This window comes from Ovis aries, chromosome 15 (genome assembly GCF_016772045.2).
Source record: "Ovis aries strain OAR_USU_Benz2616 breed Rambouillet chromosome 15, ARS-UI_Ramb_v3.0, whole genome shotgun sequence".
Taxonomy (NCBI): Eukaryota; Metazoa; Chordata; class Mammalia; order Artiodactyla; family Bovidae; genus Ovis; species Ovis aries.
This window is the reverse complement of record NC_056068.1, coordinates 22,724,345-22,748,947: the sequence shown is the minus strand read 5'-3', so window position 1 is coordinate 22,748,947 and position 24,603 is coordinate 22,724,345. Positions and strand designations below refer to the sequence as shown.

At 44.9% G+C, this 24,603-nt stretch overlaps 1 long non-coding RNA gene across 1 annotated transcript; it reads right to left on the bottom strand.

Moving 5' to 3' along the window:
* Positions 1-1,783: 1,783 nt before the first annotated feature.
* Positions 1,784-6,252, bottom strand: LOC132657814 (uncharacterized). Its single transcript, XR_009596508.1, has 2 exons — positions 5,926-6,252; positions 1,784-3,537 (listed from the first exon to the last, which is right to left on the bottom strand). It is a non-coding gene; the product is annotated as an uncharacterized LOC132657814 (long non-coding RNA).
* Positions 6,253-24,603: the final 18,351 nt, after the last annotated feature.

Sequence of the window (24,603 nt, the reverse complement as noted above, 5' to 3'; positions counted from 1 at the left end):
GTATCACGTAGAATTATCCGGAACCAAGGCAGAAAGACTTCCTCATCCATGCAAAAGTCATATCTAACCATAAAGCACGGGATAGTTAACAACCCCCTGATTGCACCTCATTCATGGCCAAGGCATACCTCACCACCATTACATGGAAGTGAAAGACATCCTTGGAAGGATACCATGACCCAGATATATACCACTTCCTCTCAAATATAGTCATCTATGGCATGCCCAAGATTGTTTGAGTCCAGAAAGGGTATAACTTGAGTAAAATACTAAAAAGCGGGGTGCATGTGGATTTGATGTTTTTCTAAAGTAAATGGGCCTAATGGCCATCATAAAAGGCTAAGTTTTAATGAGAGCTCTATAAGCGGATAAAAGTTGACTTTCCATAGCAAAGTACCTAAAGACTAATAGCATGAGTTTGCTTGCATAGAAGTTCAGGAGGAACTTTTTCTACAGGGAAGAACCTACCAGAAACTTGAGAAGGCATATGTATCTAACTTATCTGCAAAGGAAGGTGCTTCAGAATAATGTGAAGTCAAGGGTAATAAGATACTAAGACAGGACTCACTGTACCAGCCTCTGCTGCTGCTGCTGCTAAGTCGCTTCAGTCGTGTCCGACTCTGTGCAACCCCATAGACAGCAGCCCACCAGGTCCCCCCATCCCTGGAATTTTCCAGGCAAGAATACTGGAATGGGTTGCCATTTCCTTCTCCAATGCATGCAAGTGAAAAGTGAAAGTGAAGTTGCTCAGTTGTGCCTCTACACCAACTCAAAACCTCTTGTTGTGTCCACTCAAAGATAGCAGGGATGCATGAAACCTGGTAGTTTTGTGTAAGAGTATGAGATCAGGAATAAAGATGCACTGTCAAACAATAGTATGAGTAGGTGCTGAATCATCTATTTGGTAAAGGGCTCCTACAATGACACTTTAGCCTATGGTCCTGACAATTCAGCGTCCAGAGAGTGTAGCTGGGACCCTGGACTTTGACTATGAAACCATTCCCTGAGAAGCCATCTCTCTGTCACATGGAAGATGAGCTCATGATGATCAGCAAATGATCCCTGAATGAGGACACATCAATATGTTATCTCAGGACAATTCCTGGGACAGAGCGGGAGGAGAAAAATGGTCTTGTCGCACCATTTGATGACAGAGGGATGAACAGTGAACCTGTATTGCTGAGATCCCCAAATAGTGGTTGGAGGGGACAAGAATAGATAGTTTTGGCTAGATCAATGGCCACATAGACCTGGAGTTGACAGCTGTAATTTGCCCATTCATAGTGATGTTATCAGGGAACAAAGACAGGCAGACAAAGCATTATCAATTAACTATCCCAGAAAACCAGGATGTTCCAAAAGCCACTGCACTTTTTAACTAAACATGCTAGGAATTGAAGGGTGATAATTGTAAGACTTCAAATGAACTTGGTCTGAAGAGGCTCATTCCATTAAATTTTGTGGGGGAAGTAAGATTCAAAAGTAGTGGAAAATTGAAAATCTGATTTTATGCATATCCAAATCTAGTGATACTGAGGACTTCTCAATCCAAGGGAAGAGCCTTGGTAACCAAGACATGAAGAAATGCTATGCACTAACATGAGATAGCCTGGAACAACTGTAGGATACTTCTAAGATAATATATAAGATGGTTATATTTTCTTAACCAGTTAGAAGAAATCCTGAAAGACCTTAGCAAAGCCAAGCACAACTTGACTACAACCTTTCTGTGTGTCTAGCTATAGAACATCTGTACCAGTATGGGCTAAACAGTTGTGTTTGCTTTTTAAAAAAATTTTTTTTTAATTTGACAAAGGCAGCTCTGGAACAAATCAGGCATGAATCAATTATGATCTTTCCTCATGTTCCACAAAAAGATATGTCACTCATTAGAAGCAAATTTAATACCATAAATGGGAGCAAAACAAACACACAGGATAATATCATAAGCAAAAGTGGTGAGAAAACATCACCATGGGTGGTCAGGATTTATGGGGTTGGTGCTTGCCTGGATGCAAGAACTATAGTGTCTCAAGTCTTGAGTTTAAAAGATCTCTTCTAGATCCTGTTCAGTTATATTTCCTAAGCCTGGGGGATGAAGGTGGTTTCGACAAGCTGCAGCCCCTGAAAAGAGATCATGGTAGAGCCAAGCACACCTCCTTCTCTTGTTGACCCAGAGCTCTTTTTAAGTCCCCGTAAGGTGGCGCTGTGAACCTTAGTCTTAGTGCTCTTATTGAGTAGTTAGCCTCAATGATGATGCAAATGATTGGATGTATGAAATTCATAAATATTTCACTGAGGCAGCCAACCCTCAATATGGCCCCAATGATCCTGGTTCCGTCAGTTTAGTTCAGTTCAGTCGCTCAGTCGTGTCCGACACTCTGCGACCCCATGAATCGCAACACGCCAGGCCTCCCTGTCCATCACCAACTCCTGGAGTTCACTCAGACTCACGTCCATCGAGTCAGTGATGCCATCCCACCATCTCATCCTTTGGTGTCCCCTTCTCCTCCTGCCCCCAATCCCTCCCAGCATCAGAGTTTTTTCCAATGAGTCAACTCTTCCCATGAGGCGGACAAAGTACTGGAGTTTCAGCTTTAGCATCATTCCTTCCAAAGAAATCCCAGGGCTGATCTCCTTCAGAATGGACTGGTTGGATCTCCTTGCAGTCCAAGGGACTCTCAAGAGTCTTCTCCAACACCACAGTTCAGAAACATCAATTCTTTGGCGCTCAGCTTACTTCACAGTCCAACTCTCACATCCATACATGACCACTGGGAAAACCATAGCCTTGACTAGACGGACATCAGTCGGCACAGTAATGTCTCTGCTTTTGAATATGCTGTCTAGGTTGATCATAACTTTCCTTCCAAGGAGTAAGCATCTTTTAATTTCATGGCTGCAGTCACCATCTGCACTGATTTTGGAGCCCCCTAAAATAAAGTCTGACACTATTTCCACTGTTTCCTGATCTGTTTCCCATGAAGTGATGGGACCGGATGCCATGATCTTCGTTTTCTGAATGTTGAGCTTTAAGCCAACTTTTTCACTCTCCTCTTTCACTTTCATCAAGAGGCTTTTAGTTCCTCTTCACTTTCTGCCATAAGGGTGGTGTCATCTGCATATCCTGGCTCCATGGCCCTTGTTAAATCCCCTCCCATGCTGGGATGGGCTATCCTGTATAACCAATAGAATGTTGCAGAAATGGTGGAAGGTGCATGACTTCCAAAACTAGGTCACAAAAGACATTTTCTTTCCTGGGTTATACTTGTTCTGGGTGAAGACAGCTACAACATCATGATGTTACTCCAGCGTCTCAGTGGAGAAGTTCATGTGGTAATAGACTGGGGGCTCCTGCTATCAGCCAGCACCAACTTGCCAGCAATGTTGACTACATCTTGACATGGATGGATCCTCCATCTCAGTTAAACTTTTAGACGCTTGCATCCCCTGCTGACATTTTGATTGCAACCTCATGAGACACCTGGAACCAAAACCATCCAGAAAAGCTGCTTCCAAAATCCTGACCTACACAAACTGTGAGGGATTTAAAAAAAAAGAAAGAAAGATGTTTTAGGATAATTTGCTGCACAGCAATAGATAACTAAAACTACCCTAGATAGAAAGCAAGTTGCTTACGAGATACAGGCAAAACACATATGATGTGTTAAGTATAGATGATGAGTAAGTAGCTTGTGAGACATATGCAGAATTCATAAGATATGGTGAATATAGATAATAAGTTAGCAACCTGTAACACATGCTACAGATATGCAGAATAAATGTATGATGAACCAAGTGGTGGAAAGAACACATTATGATATACCCCCTCTGGGCTGGCAGCTTGATCATGCCTAAAGCAGCAAGGCATTGGTTGACATCCATATGGTCACATTTTGGCCCCATGTGCTCAGAGCAAGAAATGCAAATAACATTCTTGGCTGTTCTGAAGATTAATTGGCAAGCTATAGCTGTGGCCAAGCATACCTGTTCTTGCCCTTGTGAACCTCCCATCAGAGAGCAAATGCATGCTTTGGCCCAAGGGACCTTCTGTGTACTGGGCCTTCTTGCTCATGTCTTAATTCCCATCCTCATAACTACACTATCAGCAGGGAAGGCAGATACAGCTGAGAGAGGGGACATACATGCATTGGGGACATACAGGATTTAGGGAATATGGTCCTCTCACCTGTTCGACTTGATCCTAAGTGAGTTAGTCCACTCCAGCCCTCTTCCCTTGGTTCTCAATTCGTGTTTTAAATACATTTAAGGAAACAATGTGTTTTGAGCACCTTCCTTTAGTCCATGAGCCTTTCTGTTATGAATCCTCTGAAATAACTTACCCTATTGAGTACTTAGAAGCTATCATTGCAACAAGGTAATCTCCCACATGAGTGGGATCTCACCTTACCGTTCTTAGCCTCAGTTTTCTCATTTTTGAAAAATGGAGCTAAAGCTATATACAGGGAAGTACTGTGAGAATAAATGAGACACTTGTGAGAAGGCACATCACAGCCAGGCACAAGGTAGCTATGTACCAAAAGCAGTTTCTTCTGCCTCTGTGTGACCCTGTACAGTGGTCACATTCAGCTTAGTCATTGTTGAAATGGGTATCATAATACCTATCCCACAGAGGCTGGTACAAGGATTAAATAAAAACAGTTTTGAGAGCAACTAGCACAGGGCTTGACACACAAGTAGATGGTCAATACGTTTTAAATCTGTTTTCTTTTTGTTACAGACTAAAAAGAACAATAATAAAAGCTGCCTCAAATATCTGGGAAATCTCTCCACCTCCTCCACCAACTCTGGTTACCTCCCTGACTACCCCTCCTGTCCCCCATTGCTTTGAAGGGTTAGAGCTTTTGTTCCTTTATGGAGACTTACAATTCATCCTGAAGGAAGAAGCCAAATGACTTAAATTCTACCCTAAGACACAAATGACTAACAATAGATCCTTGCACAGAAAGAAAGATTTTATAGGGAGAGGGAGGCGGGAGTAAGAAGACAGGGTTCAGAGGAAGGGCACTCAGAGGTGAGAAACAGAGGAAATCTTCAAGAGGAGAGCCTGGAAGAAGGCCACAACAAAGGCAAACAGAGCTACAAACAGAGCTACCAAGGGACCCCTCTCTCAGAGGCAGGCACTATTGAGGCAGGGACCCTCAATAGTCCTTCCCACACACAGTCCCTCCCCACCACAGCCCCTCTTGAGACTTCTCCCTTAACAGCTCCTCCCACAGACAGCTCCTCCCACACAGCCCCTCTCAGACAGTCCCTTCCTCTGACTGGCCCTTCCACACACAGCCCTTCCCTCAGACAGCTCTTCCCACATACAGCCCCTCCTACACAGCCCCTCCCACACACCCCTCCCACCCTCAGCCCCTCCCACACACAGCCCCCTATGCCCAGCTCCTCCCACACACCCCTCCCACCCACAGCCCCCCCCACACAGCTCCCTATGCCCAGCCCCTCCCACACACAGCCTTCCTACACGCTCCTCCAACACACAGCCCCTCCCACATACAGCCCTCCTATACACAGCTCCTCCCACACACCCCCACTCCCCCAGCCCTTCCCACACACAGCCCCTCCCTCAGACAGCTCTTCCCACACACAGCCCCTCCTACACAGCTCCTCCCACACAGCCCTCCTATACACAGCCCCTCCCACACACCCCTCCCACCCACAGCCCCTTCCACACAGCCCCCTATGCCCAGCCCCTCCCACACACAGCCCCTCCCACACACAGCATTTCCTACACAGCCCCTCCCACACACAGCCCCTCCCACACACAGCCCCTCCCACACAGCCTGCCCACACACAGCCCCTCCCAGAAGATGAAGCACAGATCTCAGGTTGCAGGAGTAAACAGGCAAGAAAGCAGCATCCTGTGGAAAGGAGCTGCAATAAGTTGAAATGGCCCACCTCTTTAGAAAAGACCACCTCTTCCTCTCCTAGGGCTTCTGCTTGGTCTCCAGATTAGGAAAGAGGATTGTGGGATTTGTGGCTCAGATGAAAAGTGGCCGTTGATTGAGTTTCAAGCTAGACCATCGGAGTCCCAGACCCATCTGGAGCCATGTGGGAGGCAGCAGAGTGCAGAGAAAAGCCCGTTAGGCTTGGAATCCAAAGTCTGCTCGCAGATTTCAGTCTCCCTCTGTTAGGGCTGTGCCCTGGCCTGAGTCACATATTGTTTCCATCAGAGTCACCAGAGTGAAATAGGGCTCATCACATACCTGCAGAACAAGTTTATCTGGAAGCTACCCGAGCACAGCTTCTGGTTCCCTGCTTCAGGCCCCCCCCCTCCCCCCCGTGAGGGCACACTGTTCCTGGAGAAGGGGGAAGCCAGGTTGCCAATGGGAAGTGTTCATATGTAAACATTTCTGGTAAATTGCCTAAAGAGATCTCAGAAGAAAGAAACTTGAATTTTCCAAAGCTATAGTCATTTCATATTTGAGAGATGAGCTCTGCATCATACTAAATGAATATTCCCTTTTATAGCTAATTTTGGTTTCCTTGGTGGCTCAGACAGTAAAGAATCCTGCCAATGCAGGAAACGGTCGGTTTGACACCTGGGTCAGGAAGATTCTTGGACAAGGGACTAGCTACCCACTTCAGTATTCTTGCCTGGAGGATTTCATGGGCAGAGGAGCCTGGCAGGCTACAGTCCATAGGGTTACAAAGAGTTGGACTGGACTGAGCAACTGTCACACACAGCTAATTTTATGCTTGTTTGTTATTTCTTAAAGCCCCCTCCCTATAAGTTGTACCAATTTCAGATCTCATAAAACATGCACCCACCCCTAAATGCCTCAAAATGTTGTTGTGTGGAAAAAATAAAATGACCACTAAAAGCTGGACCCAGAAAGCTGGAAATAAATGCTTCTTATCAATAAATCAAATTCTGAGGTCCCTGCTCAACTCCCCTCTACCCAAGTAAGGTGGAGTAGGAGGAGAAAGGCAGTCAAGAGAGACCTCCCCCCTGGATTGCGAAACAGACTGAAGAGTTGGCAGGGAGCCTGCTGCCCTCCAGCCAGGACCCCTCCGGTCAGCCGGGGCCTGATGATGTAGTAGCTTGATTCAGTGGATAAACATCTAGCGCAGCTTGCTGGAGGCCCCCAGCCTCGTATTACTGTTGACACAGAGCAGATTCTCTTTCTCTAAACCACTGTTTATATCTTAGCCAAGTGTCCTACATAAATCTCCCATCCAACCACCAGACTCTCTGGCTGCTACAGAAGTAGCCAACTAGAAAATTGCCTAATAAGGAGTTTGCTGCAAGAACTAGGGGTATCTCCATATGAAAGGCTGCCTTGTGGGCACTGACAGAAAACCCCGATAGGAGACTTTGCACAATGGAGGTCCAGAACAGAGTTGGAGGCAGCTTCAGCTTAAAGGAAGGTTCTCAACCAGGAGTCTGGGTATGTGAAAGATAGGTTCCGTTCAGGTCAGGGTCAGAGAACATACTGAAATCCCAGTTCAACAGCTGTGGGAATAAGTAAGTTCATTTGTAACATTTTTTTGTTTGTTTGTTTGTTTCCACGTATAAGTGATATGTGATATTTGTCTTTTCTAGTAGTCATGCATGGATGTGAGAATTAAGCCATAAAGAAAGCTGAAGAATTGATGCTTTCAAATTGTGCTGCTGGAGAAGACTCTTGAGAGTCCCTTGGACTGCAAGGAGATCAAACCAGTCAATCCTAAAGAAAATCAACCCTGAATATTCACTGGAAGGACTGATGCTGAAGCTAAAGCTTTGGCCACCTGCTGCGAACAACCGACTTGTTGGGAAAGACCTTGATGCCGGGAAACATTGGGGGCAGGAGGAGAAAGAGGTGACAGAGGATGAAATGGTTGGATGGCATCAGCGACTCAATGAACATGAGTCTGAGTACACTCTGGGACATAGTGAAGGACAGGGAAGCCTGGTGCTGCAGTTCACAGGGTCACAGAGTCAGACACGACTTAGTGACTACCAACAGCAATGATGAACTTATTTATAAAACAGAAACAGACTCACAGACTTGGAGAATGAATTAAATGATTACCAGGGAGGCAAGATAGGGGGAGGGAGAGATAGCTTGGGAGTTTGGGATTGACATGTACGCACCGCTATATTTACAATAGATAACCAAAAAGGACCTACAGTATAGCACAGGGAATTCTGCTCAATATTCTGTAATAACCTAAATGGGAAAAGAATTTGAAAAAGAATACATACATGTATATGCATTACACCTGAGACTAACACAACGTTATTAATCAACTATGAAAGTGAAAGTGTTAGTCACTCAGTCGTGTCCGACTCTTTGCGACCCCATGGACTATAGCGCACCAGGCTCCTCTGTCCATGGGATTCTCCAGGCAAGAATACTGGTGTGGGTAGCCATTCCCTTCTCCAGGGGATCTTCTCGACCCATTGATGGAACCTGGATCTCCCTCATTGCAGGCAGATTCTTTACCATCTAAGCCAGTACTCCAATGTAAAATAAAAAACAAAATTTAATAATCTTTTTAAAAAGTCCTAGGAAGTATGTAGGCTTGGTTCCGGTTCAAACTCATTCTTCAATAGGGGGTTTTCAGAAGAAAAATAGAACACAACTTTGTAATCGCTTTGTGGTTTCATAAATTAATATTAGGGCTTGGTTCAGAGCTCAGCACAGTTGTGTGGTAAGCTGTGGTTTGGGGCTCATGGTCTGGCTGAGGTCCCTGATTGGAATGCCTGGAGAGCTGTGGCTTAGAAGGAGCAAAGGCGCAATCTTCCTCTTGCAGTAGGAGCTCACAGCTGCCTCCAGTTCATCTTGACTCAGTAAGGGGCAGCTCAGAAACGACTCCCCGAGCTAATATATACAGGCCTCTATTTCTTTTCTGCCAGAGTCCTGCATAAATAGCCTCGTCCAGAGTAGCTGTTATCTTAAATAATAATTAAAAAGAGTAAGAGTCACCCTCAAGGAATGGAGGAGGGGAGAGAGCGTCTTTATATTTAGATATTCTGGACTTGATTATAAATCCTAGAGCTTGGCTGCTCTGTGGGTATCTGGCTTCTCTAGGCAGGCCCTCTCTATTTGATCAACCGACTACTGCCATCTAGTGGATTTGGAGGCCTTTGATGATCTGCTGCTGCTGCTGCTGCTGCTGCTGCTGCTGCTAAGTTGCTTCAGTCGTGGCCACCCACCAGGCTCCCCCGTCCCTGGGATCCTCCAGGCAAGAACACTGGAGTGGGTTGCCATTTCCTTCTCCAATGCATGAAAGTGAAAAGTGAAAGTGAAGTCGCTCAGTCACTAGCACCTTAGAAAACAATGCTGGGAATAGATTTTGAGAGAAGCGATGCTTAATTAGGGCAGCAAATCTTCGGGTGGCCTGTAGGTAGGATTATGGCTCAATCACCCTGGAATATCCTTGTGTGTAACTATTCCTCTTTAACATAGATTAAAAGAGAAAAAAGAAAGGTTTAAATATTCATTGCCTGTGGGTCATCAATGTTCTGGAGTTTATTTGGCTATTGAATCAAAACTGCCATTGGGATCCTTACAAAGACTTAGTTAAGGCTGGGGCTGTGGATGGCTTTACTGCTCTGTTCTGAGCTCCCCGTGCAGGCTGCAGTGGCCAGACTGGATGAGAGATGTAGCTATGGTGATGGGAGGAAGCCTTCAGCTAAGAAACAGAAACTCAGATCCCTAGAGCCATCCTCAGAGAGGGTGTGTCAGTCTGTCCGGGCAGCCCTCAGTTCTCAGCCCTCAGGTGGTGGGTATGCCCCTTACTTGAAGAAGGAAGACAAAAGGGGCCAGCCCTGGATTCCATAACTTCCTTCTATGCAAGCTTGTGATTACCTAGAGTGGTTGTTCTGAGGACAGAGCAAATCAAAGAACTGCTGATCTGGAGTTTTCAGGGAGCTTAGGAAAGGAGTCAGGTTAACTACGTAAGGAATCAGCGAATGAGCACAAGTCTGTCTTTAAGATGGACAAGAAACTTGGTAGGAGCCAAAACATTCGAATCAACACTGCAATCCACAAAAAGCATTTGGTTGAGATTTGTAAAGATTTCTCTCTGTTATTGCAGCTTCATTTTCTCCTAGGTTACAGCCAAGCCCTTTCTTCTCTGTCTATTGAGGCTATGAGGTTTCTGTCCAAAGCTGGGAATGGGCCCAAATCACAACGCCCTCCCCAACCCAGGCTTCACTTTTCTCATCCGGAAAATGAAAGTGTCGGTTTGATTACCCTTCAGAAATCTTCCAGCTGAATCTGAATTCTTCAAATCTAAATGTTCTTTTGTAAGTTTTAATTAGTTGGGTTTCAGTTGAAGTCAGGGCCTGGAGTGGACTGAACTCAGGATCTTTTACTAACACCTGGAAGGTCTCCCAAGGAGTGTTCATCCAGAACAGAAGCCTTTGGGGACTAGAATATGAATTTGAACAACCATTGCAGCAAGTGCGTTAAAACCATTTTTGTAGCCCTGGCCTACTGATAAGACAGCTTTCTTTTAATTCATCTTGTAATCTTGATAAGTCATTTATTCACTTAAACTTTGCTTTCCAAACCTAAAAATTGAAAATAATAACCTTCTTTCCTGTTTCCTTCTCAGGATTGGTGCAATCCTGAGATCCATTCAGCTCAGTTCAGTCGCTCAGTCATGTCCGACTCTTTGCGACCCCAAGGACTGCAGCATGCCAGGCCTCCCTGTCCATCATCAACTCCTGGAATTTACTCAAACTCATGTCCATTGAGTCAGTGATGTCATCCAACTATCTCATCCTCTGTCATCCCCTTCTCTTCCTGCCCTCAATCTTTCCCAGCACCAGGGTCTTTTCAAATGAGTCAGCTCTTCTCATCAGGTGGCCAAAGTATTGGAGTTTCAGCTTCAGCATCAGTCCTTCCATGAACAGTCAGGACTGATTTCCTCTAGGATGGACTGGTTGGATCCAAGGGACTCTCAAGAGTCTTCTCCAACACCACAGTTCAAAAGCATCAGTTCTTTGGTGCTCAGCTTTCTTTATAGTCCAACTCTCACATCCATACCTGACTACTGGAAAAACCATAGCCTTGACTAGATGGACCTTTGTTGGCAAAGTAATGCCTCTGCTTTTTAATTTGCTGTCTAGGTTGGTCATAACTTTTCTTCCAAGGAGTAAGTGTCTTTTTATTTCACAGCTGCAGTCACCATCTGCAGTGATTTTGGATGCAGTGATTTGGATTTTGCAATCCTGAGATGCAAGAAGCTAAAAATCTCAGTATGGATTTTAAATGCCATTTTTCTGTTTAGGTTGAATTAAATCTATTTAATATTATAAGTCTCTTCCAGATGATATCCAGCAAACAAACAGCCAAACAGTCCGTGTCTGAAAGATCACAGACTGTCTTTGAGGAAAAAAGCGAGGCCAAGTCTAAGAGAAATCAGTCTTTCTGACCAACAGGGAAATGCTGGCCCTCCTTTGAGCCTCTTCCTTCCAATCCTTGAAGCCTCTTTGCCTAGAAATGGAGCTGGGAGGTGGAGATAGAAGATGGCCTGGAAGCCCCTGGCATCTTGCTTTTAGCAGGTGGTGATGGGAGAGCTGGAACTTATGTCTTCACCCAGAAGATCTGATGCTGCTTCCTCTCCTCCACAGTAAACCTCTCCGTGAAAGAGCAGAGAACCAAAAAACTGCAATATGCGATTCATTATTGTCAATAACATTTGTGTCATTTTGATGCTCTAACTCTATTACATTAATTGCCTTCCTCTCTACACTTTATTTTAAGGTGAACATTAATTGATTCCCAAGTGTAATCACAATTATGGTGAGTTATCCTGCTTAATGGAAGATGTGATTAATAGGTAGGAAGGCGCAACTGCAACTGTTTCTCCTTCCCAGGGAAGAGATGATATATGCAATTATGGCTCTGCTGTAGGCGGAATTTCCCCCAAGAATTCAGAGCTAATGCACAGCTATCCATCACCAGATCCCATTGTTCTGTCCAGTTGACTAGACACAACTCCCTTCCACCCAGCCTGTTTATCCTTGTCCACTGACTGGCCGCCATTCCTTGGAGGAACTCTCCTCTTCCACACCCCTTGTGTTCCAGAGATAAGAGAGATGCTAGCATTTCCGCTCTGAATTCTGAATCACAAATTCTGGTACACAGTTAGGATGGGCAAGGTGATGGGCGTGTCCACCCAGGGCCAGACCCAGAAAAGCCAGTGAAGTAGGCAGAGGAGGAAAACTCTTGTTCATTCACGTGCTCCAATGCCTAGCCATGTGCCTGGCACATGACAGCTCTTTACCATACCTTATTTGAAAAAGAGAATTGGCAAATGAAGCTTATCTTTCCTTCTTATGCCCTTTGCCATCCAACTCCTTGGCTGTGAGTTGCTCTGTGATAATTTTTGACTCCCCTCTGCCACCCCACCCATATCCTCTTGAAGAGGTGGGGTGCCTCTCTAAACCCCTCGCCACCATCTGCCCTGTGTCCTGCTCCATTGGTGCCCTGATAGAGACAGGGTCGCACATCAGATGTACTGACTGGTTTGGTAGCTAATGTTGAGATCATGAACTCTCCCAGGTAATCCTGTAACAGGAACCTTAGCACTCCTCTTTGTGACTACTTTACATTGATCAGAGTTCCTTCCCAGCCTCGTCTCTGGGCAGCAACCCTCCTGCTGAGCACTCTGACACCAATCATGGATACCCTATAATTTAGTCTCTTAATGGTCCAGAGGCATCTTCTGTGTAGAAGCTTCAGGCTACTGGGAAAGGAGAGCTAGAAGACCTGCTTTGAAGCAGCCATGCTTCTGGTATTTGTTTATATAGGGCGTCTCATGGAGAATTTTTGTGGGAAGCTTATGTTTGTACTCCATGGTGCTATCAGCCATTGAAAGTGTCCAAAATCCATGCCTTTCCCAGGGGCAGGAAGGCCCTTCTTTCTGTCATCTGTCTGATAAGCTCATCCCCTAGGTTTCAGCTTAAATGTAAGCTCTTTCCAACCTTGATGCCCTTCCGGCCAGGTGGATCACAGCTCCCTTCTCCGGGCTCAGAGGTACCCTGGCCACACCTCTACACGGCCCACACAGCACAGCAGCATCACAGTTTTGTAACCCAGGCCCCTGCTGTCCCACTTCTGATCCAGACAAACACCTGGCTTCCTACAGACCTCACACAGCTTGTACCTGCCCAGAGACAGCCAGCAGAGGGGGCGAGTGGAGGCTGGAGTCTGGCTCTCACTCCACCAAGGGGTGCTCCCTGGCTTGGGGCTAAACTTACCTGTGTGAAAGGAGCCTTTATCCTTTCTAGAAAGGCTGTTAGTTATTAGCCCCAGCTGAGTCAGCGCAGGGGTGCCTCGTTCCCTGCAAAGCCCAGAGACACTGAAGAACTCACAGCCACCCCGCTCTGTCTCTGTGAGCTTGATTCTACCAGCAACACCCTTGGGCATGACCTCAGCTCTTCCACTGTTTTTTCAAAAATAATCAGTCACACTAAGCATTTTGTGGCTTTTTGGTAGACTTTACTGAAAGTCTCAAGGGGCAGAAGATGGAACATTGTGAATCTCCACAGTCTCACTAATCCACCTGAGCCATTTGGTTCTCCCCACAAATGGTCCACTTCCACCAAGAGCATCACCAGGCTGCCGCCTCCTCCTCCCAGCCCTCCCCGGCAGCAGGCTACCGCTCCCTCGCAGCAGCACTGTTCCTGTCCTGTGCCTTCTTCCTCCCGCATTTCCCCTTCTATCACACCTGTCTGCTGATCCACACCTACTCCACCTCTGACCTCAGACTGCAAACTGGCCTCCATCACAGCTCAGCAAAGAAGCTGCCAAAATACACATGTTCTATTATTTCCTCCTGTGCCCCACCACCGACTAATAATGAGTTTTAAAAAATACCCTTCAGTCATAATTGATGAGTTCATCTACTGATTCGAATGTGGTCTCACTAGATTCAAACTCTAACTTCTTCACATTCTGACTGTGTGACTTTGGGCACGTCACTTAAAATAGAGGCAGTTATGCTACATCAGAGGGCTCAATAACCTTCTCATTTAATAATGAGAATAGAATGAGGTGATGTACATAAAGGGCTTGGCGTATAAGTGTTTTATAGATGGTAGGTATTATTATCAATGTACTACTAAGTACTAATATTATTACTAAATATTAGTGGAATGATTACTGAACACGGTACAGTTGCCATTATGCATGAAATGATATTAGGTCCCTCCCTATCCTCCAGCCATAATCACAAGCATCAGTACTCAAGTCCCTTCTCATAGAGAATCATGGCAGGTTATGCACTTACACAGGAGGCCCAGGAACTGCTTTATCCGAATCATAAACCTGAATCTTGTCCACACATGTTAGTGTAGTCCCAGGATTGAGCATTTTAAGGCTCTGTGGTTGTTGGATCTTCAGCCTAAGGGCCTTGCTGCTCTTAACTGGTTTGGTTTCAAAATAGCTCAGCCCTTCCAGGCATAGGAAGCTTTAGGCTAGGTCCTGATGGACAGTTAATAGATGTGTGTGGGCATGTGTGTATGTAAATGTTTAACGACCTCAGAAGAACTGAGATTCAGAGCTGTGGACGTGTACTTGAAGGATTATGTTACAAGTTGGGGCCCTTCAGCAAAACCCTTGCTCTGAGGTTGCTGTAAAGATAACAGGCACATTTTCAATTCTGTTCAGATCAACAGACTTTTTATTCAGCATCTACTAAGTTCCCAGTGCTGTGTCATACAGTTGGATGGGTAACTGTGTGTTGCTACAACAATACTGTATAACGACAAAATACACAATGGGATTTCTTTCTCATGCATTACATTTCTTTTCCACACATCTGGTGTCATCTGGAGTCAGATGGTCTAAGGTCTGTGGGTCAGCTGGAGACAATGCTTTATATGTTTCTCATCATCTATGGCCCCCCAAGCTACTCCAGGAATGTTCATCTCATGGTCTTTGCAGAGGGAAAAGCCCAGCCCAACCATGTAAACCTCTGTTTTGTTCATATTTACAAATATTCCATTAGCTAAAGCAGTCACTTGGCTTAAACACCAAATTAAGGGTCAAGAAGCTATTTCCCACCTACTATGAGGCCAAACAAGTCCCTAGTCAAGTCCCAAAATCTATAAAGTAGGGAAATATATCATCACCAATGAGGTGATGGCAGAGTGAATATTTCTGCACATTAATCCAGTCGACCTCATGCCTCTATTGAGATTCAGTAAAAGAGAGCTTCATCTGAACCCCAGAAGTGAGTACAAGCTTTACAAAAAATAAGAGGCAATTGCATGCTGTGATTTTTGTTTCATTGTTGTTGCCTGACTATCTTTAGTTATATTTAGGACAAGTAAATCAAGGAAAAGGCAGGACGAGTGCTCAGAGCTGGTGTTTTGATCCTTTCTCTGGATCTTTAGAAGCATCTCAATAGCAATACTTAGGTTACAGCTTTAAGTGTTCACACAAGAAGGTGCTTTTTGAAGTTTCAATTTCTCATTGAAAGTGTTTGTTTTATTCTTCACTATATAGAAATCATTCTCTTTGAAGACCTTAATCATGGGTTTTTGGCCTCGGGTTTCTGAAAGTAGAAGCAGAATGCTATATTGAGGGTTCCTAGCTTTATCAGGTGGTCAAGAGCCAGTAATTGGAACAGGGGAATACTAGTCTGGCTTTCCACAAAAAAGATACGTGGGAAATTCAGAAACAAAATTTCATCATTGAATCCCAGTAAAAGTCCAGACCAGATCACTAGGGAGATAGTTTCTGAACCCTTATTAAATAAATGATGCTCCCATTCTCCAAGACTCCATTCAAAATATCCAAGCCACATTTGCTTATTTCCTTTTGGGAAGTCTGTAGATTTCAATAAGAAATTTGTCATTGATTTCTACAATATTTTTGTAGTCCGGCTAGAAATATGAGCAATATAGTAATAGTTCGGTCACATCTTAGTTGTTTAAAGTGCTATTTAGACAATGTTGATCAAGGTCACCCTGAAGGTTTGCCTCCAGCAAGGTGCCTCTGGACTCTGTCCTTGGCCTTTCTCTGTCCCACATTTGTATCAATTACTTGAATTAAAAAAAAAATCCAGACAGCATGCTAATCAAGTCTGTGGATGATACAGTGCTGAGAAGGTCACTAAAACAAATACAAACTCACAGTCAGAGAAACAGGCTAGAAGTGATAGAGTACATTCAACAAGAGAAAGGGAAGTCGATCAGTCATGTCCGACTCTTCGCGACCCCATGGACATTCAACAAAGATAAGCATAAACCCCCATTTTTAGGCCATGAAGCAACACAGTTTATGAAAGTCATCTGCCTTGACAGGAGTTTAAGTAGAAAACCTCCGGGGATTTCAGAGGGCTTGGAACTTAGTATGAAGTCAAGCTCAGGTTGATACAACTGTCCAGAGAGCTGAGAAAATTTTAGAAGCCACATTCAGTAGCAATCATGTTCTAAATTAGAGGAAATCATAGTCATACTGGACAGGAAGCTGATTCAGGTACTTCTGCCACCCTAGAAATGACCAGGATAATTTGATGTTTTTTTCTGCAGCTAGAAATTCTCCTCTTCTCTCATTTTTGTCTGATTTCCCTTCCTAAAGCTCTATCTTTAGCCATATAGGACATAACATTTGATTTAGCAAATAAGCACTTTGTGCACTCAACAAATATTTATTTAGTACCTATCATATGTAAGCGCTATATTGAACACCTCTTCTAATGCTGAGAGGGGTGAGAACCAAGGTAAATACCAGGAGTCCGCAGTATTGGGGAGAAATGCAAAAACACACATTACAATGTAAAAAGCGATAAAATGATGCTGCTTGCAAAGTGCTGTGCTAATGCTGATTTCCCCCCAGGCGAGAAGTATATTCTCGGGCCACAGAAGTCAAACTGTTCTTTTAGAGGGAATCAGCATTGGGGTCATTTCCTCCCCAGGAAGCACAGAAACTGGCACAGAGTAGATACTTACTAAGTAATTGATGAATGAAGGCCTGGGAAGGAAGACTTCCTGCCAGACCTGAGAGCAAGTCCCAACCTTAGCTGAGGCAACTCACTGAACCTTAGTTTCCTCCTAAGCAAAACAGGAATGATGATCCTCAGCTCCCAGGGTTGATTTGCAAATTTAATGGAATGGGACAGCTAACAGATATAAAGAACCTGTAATGCTGGAAGACACTTGGACCCTTATAAGAATGAACTTTAGTATTCATTATCCTTCTAACTCATCAGCCAGCAAGATCATATTTGGATTACTCTAGGTATCGTATTTTAAGACAGGTATTTACAGTCTGTTCAAAAGACAAAAATGAAGGGAGGTCTAGCAAGCAGGAAAGATGGAAGGACAAAGAAAGTGAAGGTAATTTAAAGACTTTCCTTGGTGAAGGAGAGAGCCCCAGAAGACAGCAGCAAAAGGGGGAGGAATTGAAGAAGTCTGATTCCAACTTAGGTAGGACAGAACATTCTGGCAATGAATGACTGATGCTCAGAATACAGTGAGTGGCATCATTAAGCAAGGAGCCCTCGTTGCTGGGCATCTTCCAGGATGTCCATACTGTCACTTATTTATTCATCTGTGTGCCTACTATGTGTTCTCATTTAGTCTAGGGAATTTTGGATTAAACAGGAAAAAGCTAACCCCTGGATCTAATCACTCACAAAAGGCAAATGACTGCTTGTATTACACTCTAAGCTGATATGGGAACACAAAGGATTTTGTTGGAGGGATTTTGCATTTGGGGAGGAAGGTGGAATGGGATGACTCCTGAGGTCTCTGGGCTCCAATTATCCTATGATTCTATGTAAATCATAATCTCTGTCTGCAAAGTATTTCCTCATATAATCCATAGACTTTCCTCGAAATTAAACCTTGGGGACCCAGGCCCTCAATGCTTGAATGATAAGACTGTACAAAAGCAAGAAAAACAATGCCTGGTACCAGTAGCATACTTCTCCCCTAATCCCCTAGAAGAACATTTACATCTTTTCTATGTTTTCCATCTTTTCTGATCCAACTTTTTGGATCTTTATAACATCCTCATATCTAACCTGTACATAAGCTCATGTCTAAATAAGGAAATAGAGCAACAGCAACAACATCTGAGACTTGCCCAGAGTTATCCAGATCATTTCCAGCAGGGCTGGGTGGAACTCAGCTCTCCTAAGGCTCATTTACTGTTCTTGCCAATGGACCATGATCTATTTAGCTTTCTCCTTTGGTGGGTTTTATCCTGGAAAGTTTCTCCTTTCTTCTGCCTTCTCTCCTCCTCCCTACCCTGTTACTGCAAGCACAGAATCTGGCAGATGAATGACCTGGCTGATCTCCCAAGTTTTCCTCTGAAATGTAGACCCCGACATCCTTCCCATTTGGAATTCCAAACACAATCACGGCTCTGTCAGAAAAATATTACCTGTTTGAGCAGGAGACCTTGCCACCAGCCTGGGAGAATGATAAGCATGAGAAAGGGAAGCACCGCGCTGCCTTTGTTCAGTTCTAAGGAAAGATGCATGACCTAGTTTGGGTTGGTGATGCTGTTTCTTTAAAATAAAATATAGGGATTCAGAAACCTGTGCTGAGGGCTTGAGCTCTGTGGGGAAACAGCCTTCTCTGAGAGACCAATAAACGTGTGATGTGGCTTATTTATTTGGTTTTCATTGGAGGTTGAAGCAACAACCAGTGGGCTGGTCCTGAGGCCAGGACTTCTGCAAATGCGGGGCCATTTAGGATGCTGGTAGCTTCATTGTCATTTTTTATTCCTTGGAGTGAATCAGTCTAATAGCCTGACAAGGCTGCTGAGAGACAGCACGAGGCCCCTGTTTTGACAGTTGTCCCATCAGATTGAGTAGCAGGCTGTGTCCTCACAGGCAGGGAGAAAGCCGAGGCAGGATGCGGATGCCTGAGCAGCGAGCTGCATGATAGGTCAAGTGCATCCCACTGCCAGGGGCTATGTCCCTCTGCAGGGACTGCAGAGCCACTCCCCAGGCTGGTTTGGAATTCTCTGACTTGACCCAGCAGGTAATTTTATGATTTGCTTCCAAAAACACCAGAGGAAAATATAGGAAAATCTCTAGGCTTCCATCCATGAAAGATCAGCCTTTGTAGGAATTCCCTAAAAGGAATTTCATATATTTGGCAATGGTAGCATCATCGGAAGATAACCCACAACCACACACAAACACATTTAAGTGCACTTCCTAAGCCCCTTCTCTTGCTTTATTTTTTCCATGGTACTTAACATTTGCAGAGTCATGAGTCTGTATACTGTCTGTCTTCCTCGCTAAAGAATCGGCCTCCATGAGGCTGGGGCTTTGTCTCTCACAGCTGCAGCCCCTTTCCATAAAACACTGACAGGCGCATAGGTCATTTTCATTAAATAGCTGTTTTTTCTATTGTGGCCTGAAGCCCTCTTACTGTTGAAGATTTATTAACTTAGTTTTCAAAGGCTTCAAAGTTATTAAAATGCAAGCATCCCAAGAATAGCACCTTACGTCCTAATAAGAGTTCTCAGCTAATAAATTTTGAGGGTAGGAGACTCTGCCATGACATTATGGAACATAGATACTTTCTAGAATCATGCTCAAGAGGAAAGCATACAGGTCAGAAGGACTTGAAACAGGAGGGGAGAAACAGGGAGAAGATGGTGGGTGAAGCCTCAAAGGTGGCCTCTTGATGGCTTTTCCTGTCGGTCCTGCCTGGGAGTCGTGTTTGACTCTCTGGCCTCTCCCAGTCCAGCATCAGCTCGCTCACCATATATCAGTCAGCTCTGGTGCAATGACTTTTTTCCTTTTCTCTCCATTCTCACTATTGACCCCAGAGAGTCAGACCTCATCACCTATCCCCTGATGTCAATGGCCACCAAAGCAGTTCACTGCTTCCTGTCTCCCCTATGAGCCGTGCAGGCCAGCTTTCTAGAATACCACTTTCATCTTGCCACCCTGCACTAGCCATTAGGACTGCTTATCAGTATTTCTGCTTCTCAGTTTATTGCCATATGATAGGAACTAGTTCTGTTCAATGAATTGGAAGCGGAAGTGATGGGTATTGCTTCTGGGCTTGAGCACTTCACTGCTAACATGAGACCCTCCCGTGTTCTTTCTCTTCAGCACCCTGATCATCGGCATTTGAGATTAGCCTGGGTCTCTAATTGACCAGGATGAGAAGACCTTTTCTGCTAATCCATGAGGGACATGAGACCAAAAAAGTTGTCTGAGGCCCTGGTAATTGGAGACTGTTTCTTACTGCAGCATAATGTAGCCTACCTTGACTGATGCCTGCCACCCACACAAGAACCACGTCTCTCATCACCTATTATAGCATGTGAGGTAGTTCACAGGATGTGATTAAACAGACCTGCTTCTAAATCCTAGTTTTTCTGCTTACCCTATGTAAGGGCAAGCTACATAACCTCCTAAGTCTCATTTGTTAAATTGAAATAATAATACTTTGGGTTGAAGAGACAAAATAACCCATGGGTAGTGCCTGGCCTGTAGCAACCACTTGACAAATATGCCTCGCGTGGGTAAGTTCTGTTTCTCTTCCTCTCCTTTATGCTGACACTTGCATGTTTCTAGCACCTGTCCTTACCTGCCCTCCCCCCGACTCCTCTCCCAGTCCTCTTCCTCACAGCGGAAGCTCATGGTGGGTGTTAGGAACAGTGGTTCTCCAACTCACATCACCCTCATAGGCTCTGTTAAACTGTCCATGACTTATCCTTGACTTAGACCAAGTTAATCAATCTCTAGGCTTGGGACCTGGCCTTGGTTTTTGGAAAAAGCATCTCCAATAGTTCAAATGTGCAGTCAAGATTGAGCACCCTGATCCAGAAGCACACCATTTGGGTTACAAGTATAGATTTGAAAGCCAGTTGCCTCCCAGCGCTTCCTGCCCATGTAACTCAAGGCTGGTTTCTCTGTGCCTCTATTTCCTCATGTAAAAATGAGGGTGAGAATAATAAAGTCTCTGCCACACAGGCTGCCAATGGGCTAAAGGAATAGTGTATAAAACCCTTCCACAGCGCCAGTATCATGGTCTGTTCTCGAAGAATGTGATGGCTCCTTCCTTCTGACCATTCTTCTCTCTCCATTGCTCCCTCCCCCTTCTCAGCCTCACCCCTCTCTGAAGCTTTCTCCTGTAACTCCTTCCTGAAACTTCTCTTCTGATTGCACATAGGTGCATACATGCGATTCAGTCTTTAAACACACCACATACAGTCTACTGCTCTTCGACATGTTAAGTCTGTCTCCTAAACAAGACCAGAAACTGCTGAAGGACATGCTGTCGGGACATGCTTCCTGTCTTTCTCCACCCCTAATAAGAACCTGCGTAGGGCTGTGCCCACAGCACCATTTACTGACTGATTGATGGCTATTTCATTCAAAGTCCTTCCCAGGGACAGCCATAGCCACTGGCACCAGCACCAGCTTGAATATCCAGTCACATTCTCAGTGCTAACTCCCCCTACAGAAGAGAGAGATGAAATACTTAAACAATCAGAGAGCCTAGACCTGGGCCATACAGCACAGAAGAGAACAGGAGGGTAACCCTTATCACCCTAAGTCCCTTCAGGGTGGTGACCACACCTAGTCAGAAGAAGGAACTGAATTTTGACTCATATATTCTGTCTGACAAAGGATGCTGCTCCAAATAAAGGGGGTGCTGGGAAGTTTTCATCTCTCATCCTTCCTGATTTGCTGGGGTCTGTTGAAAAACATTTCCCACCAGCCATGAGACTTCCTGGGTTTGGCCCGTGTGACCTGGGATCCATCCTTCCCAGCAGGCTGCCTCTAGAAATCACAGCCTGTGCGTACGTCCAGGCCACCCTGCTTCATCTCAGAGGCCTTGCAGGTCGAGAAAGGAGAGAGAGTGGAAACTTGTGACAGTTCCTGAGGAGTCTGGGCTCTCAGGGTCATAAAACTGGTTTCTGTTATCACCACCTCTTCTCTTCCCAGAGGTCCGCTGTGAGCAGAGACCAATGAATGGGAATTAGTGCCAATGGTTGGGAACACAAGCCAAGGGAAAATTATCAGATTCCTATGGTTCCTGCTAGTGACCTCATTCCCACCTCATCCACACATCCTCAGGTAGGAAGTGGAAAATGAAAAACAGAACTGACGCACATCACCTCGGGGCCCCAGCTCAGGTTCTGGGAGCTTTACCTAGTTTTTCTTCACACCCTTGTCTCTTGTGGATAAGTATTGTCCCAGTTTCCAGATGAGGAAACAGCCTCAGACAAGTGAAGCCGCTTGCCTGGTGAGGGTGAGAGTCAGAACTGGAGCCAGATCTGACACTTACTCATTCATTTATTGACCCTCGTACAGGATTTAAAGTTCCTTGTGATGATGGCAAGTGATGATAGCAGAAATTGAAGTCTAATGGAGGAATATGGGAAATTTGAAGCTCGAGTGAGTGTGTATATTTTAAAATTGTACTCAGGATTTATTTTATTCAGGCATGGTAAGACAGCAGACATGACTCCACCCAAGGTCACATGGAGATGGACTAGGGTCAATCAGAAAGCAAAAGCAGAAGAGCATGGCAGTCCCATCACTTTATGGCAAATAGATGGGGAAATGATGAAAACAGTGATAGATTTTATTTTCTTGGGCTCCAAAATCACTGCATATGTTGACTGCAGCCATGAAATTAAAAGATGCTTCCTCCTTGGTAGAAAAGCTATGACAAACATAGGCAGTGTGTTTAAAAGCAGAGACATCACTTTGCAGCCAAAAGTTTTTATAGTCAAAGCTATGGTTTTTCCAGTAGACATGTACTGATGTCAGAGTTGAACCATAAAGAAGGCTTAGCACTGAAGAATTGATGCTTTCAACACGTGGAATTGGGGACGACTCCTGACAGTCCCTTGGACAGTAAGGAGTTCCAAACAGTCAATCCTAAAGGAAATCAATCCTGAATATTCATTGGAAGGACTGATTCTGGAGCTAAAGCTCCAATACTTTGGCCACCTGATGTGAAGAGCTGACTCATTGGAAAAAAAAACCCTGATGCTGGGAAAGATGCAGACGGAGAAGGGGATGACAGGATGAGATGGTTGGATGGAATCAGCGACTCCATGAACATGAGTTTGAGCAAGCTCCGGGAGATGGTGATGGACAGGGAAGCCTGGTGTGCTGCAGTCCGTGGGTTGCAGAGTCGGACACAGCTGAGCGACTGAACAGCAGTAGCAATGGGAAGGAACAGGTAAGCCAGAGTAAGTACACTGAGTAAGCTTAGGACTGGACAGTGCGGATAATTTCAGTTAACTCTGAGCTAGAGTTAACTAGCTGTCCAACACCTGGCCCTGGGCTGGATGAATCCAAGCTTAGTGCATAAGAGTTTGAGAAAAGAGTTGTTTGAGGATGTAGGCACTGGGTTGCTTGGCTTGCATATCAGAGGTTCAGTCTAAGGGGAACTGTTGGTGCTCTCTGGGAGAGCTAGGCCCTTTAAATGCCAGAGCCTTAAGAATAGAGAAAATGAGAAAATACAGACAATAGAGGCAGTGAGCATTGTTGCAGTTGTTTAGTCGCTAAGTTGTGTCTGACTCTTTGTGACTCCATGGACTGTAGCTCATCAGGCTCCATTCTCCATGGAATTTTCCAGCAAGAATACTGGAGTGGGTGGCCAGTCCCTTCTCCAGGGGATCTTCCCAACCCAAGTCTCCTGCTCTGGCAGGCAGATTCTTTACTGCTGAGCCACCAAGGAATCCCAGTAAATTCTGTAGATGAAGACAACTGGAAGAAATAAAAGGTAATTTAGTCCTACAGCTGACAAAAAGCAAACTTTCCCCATTTGCAAATTAAGTCTGCAAATGGCAGCCATGAAGCTCAGGAAATGCCAGCACCTACTCTGTGGTCCATGCAGCAGAAAGGAGGCTGCATCCTTAGGGAAGACCCAAGTTTTGGTTAAGGCCTATGGATACAAGGAGGAGTCCAGAAATGTAGACAGTTAGGACTGAGTGATAATTCCAGAGAGAACAGCGGGGAGAGTGGGAAAGAGGTCAGGGGTAGAAGACGGAACACAGAGGTTGAAGGGATGGCATAAGACAGTGGGTGGGAGGGTTATAGGGGCTGAGGAACAAAGGGTCATGGTTCAGTTAATGGCCCTGGATCATGGACTCATGGTCTAAAGTCCCAAGTGGTTCTGTTTTGTTCAGTTGTTCAGTCGTGTCCAATTCTGTGACCCCATGGACTGTAGCATGCCAGGCTTCCCTGTCCTTCACAATCTCTTGGAGTTTGCTCAAACTCATGTCCATCAAGTCAATGATGCCATCCAACAATCTCGTTCTCTGTTGTCTTCTTCTCCTCCTGCCTTCAATTTTCCCCAACATCAGGGTCTTTTCCAGTGAGTCAGCTCTTTGCATCAGGTGGCCAAAGTTTTGGAGCTTCAGCATCAGTTCTTCCAGTGAATATTCAGGGTTGATTTCCTTTACGATTGACTGATTTGATCTCCTTGCTGTCCAAGGGACTCTCAAGAGTATTCTCCAGCACCACAGCTCAAAGGCATCAGTTCTTTGGCAGACAGCTTTTTTTATTGTCCAGCTCTCATATCTGCACATAACTATTGGAGAAACCATAGCTTTGACTATACTGACTTTTGTCAGCAAAGTAATGTTTCTACTTTTTAACACACTGTCTAGGTTTGTCATTGCT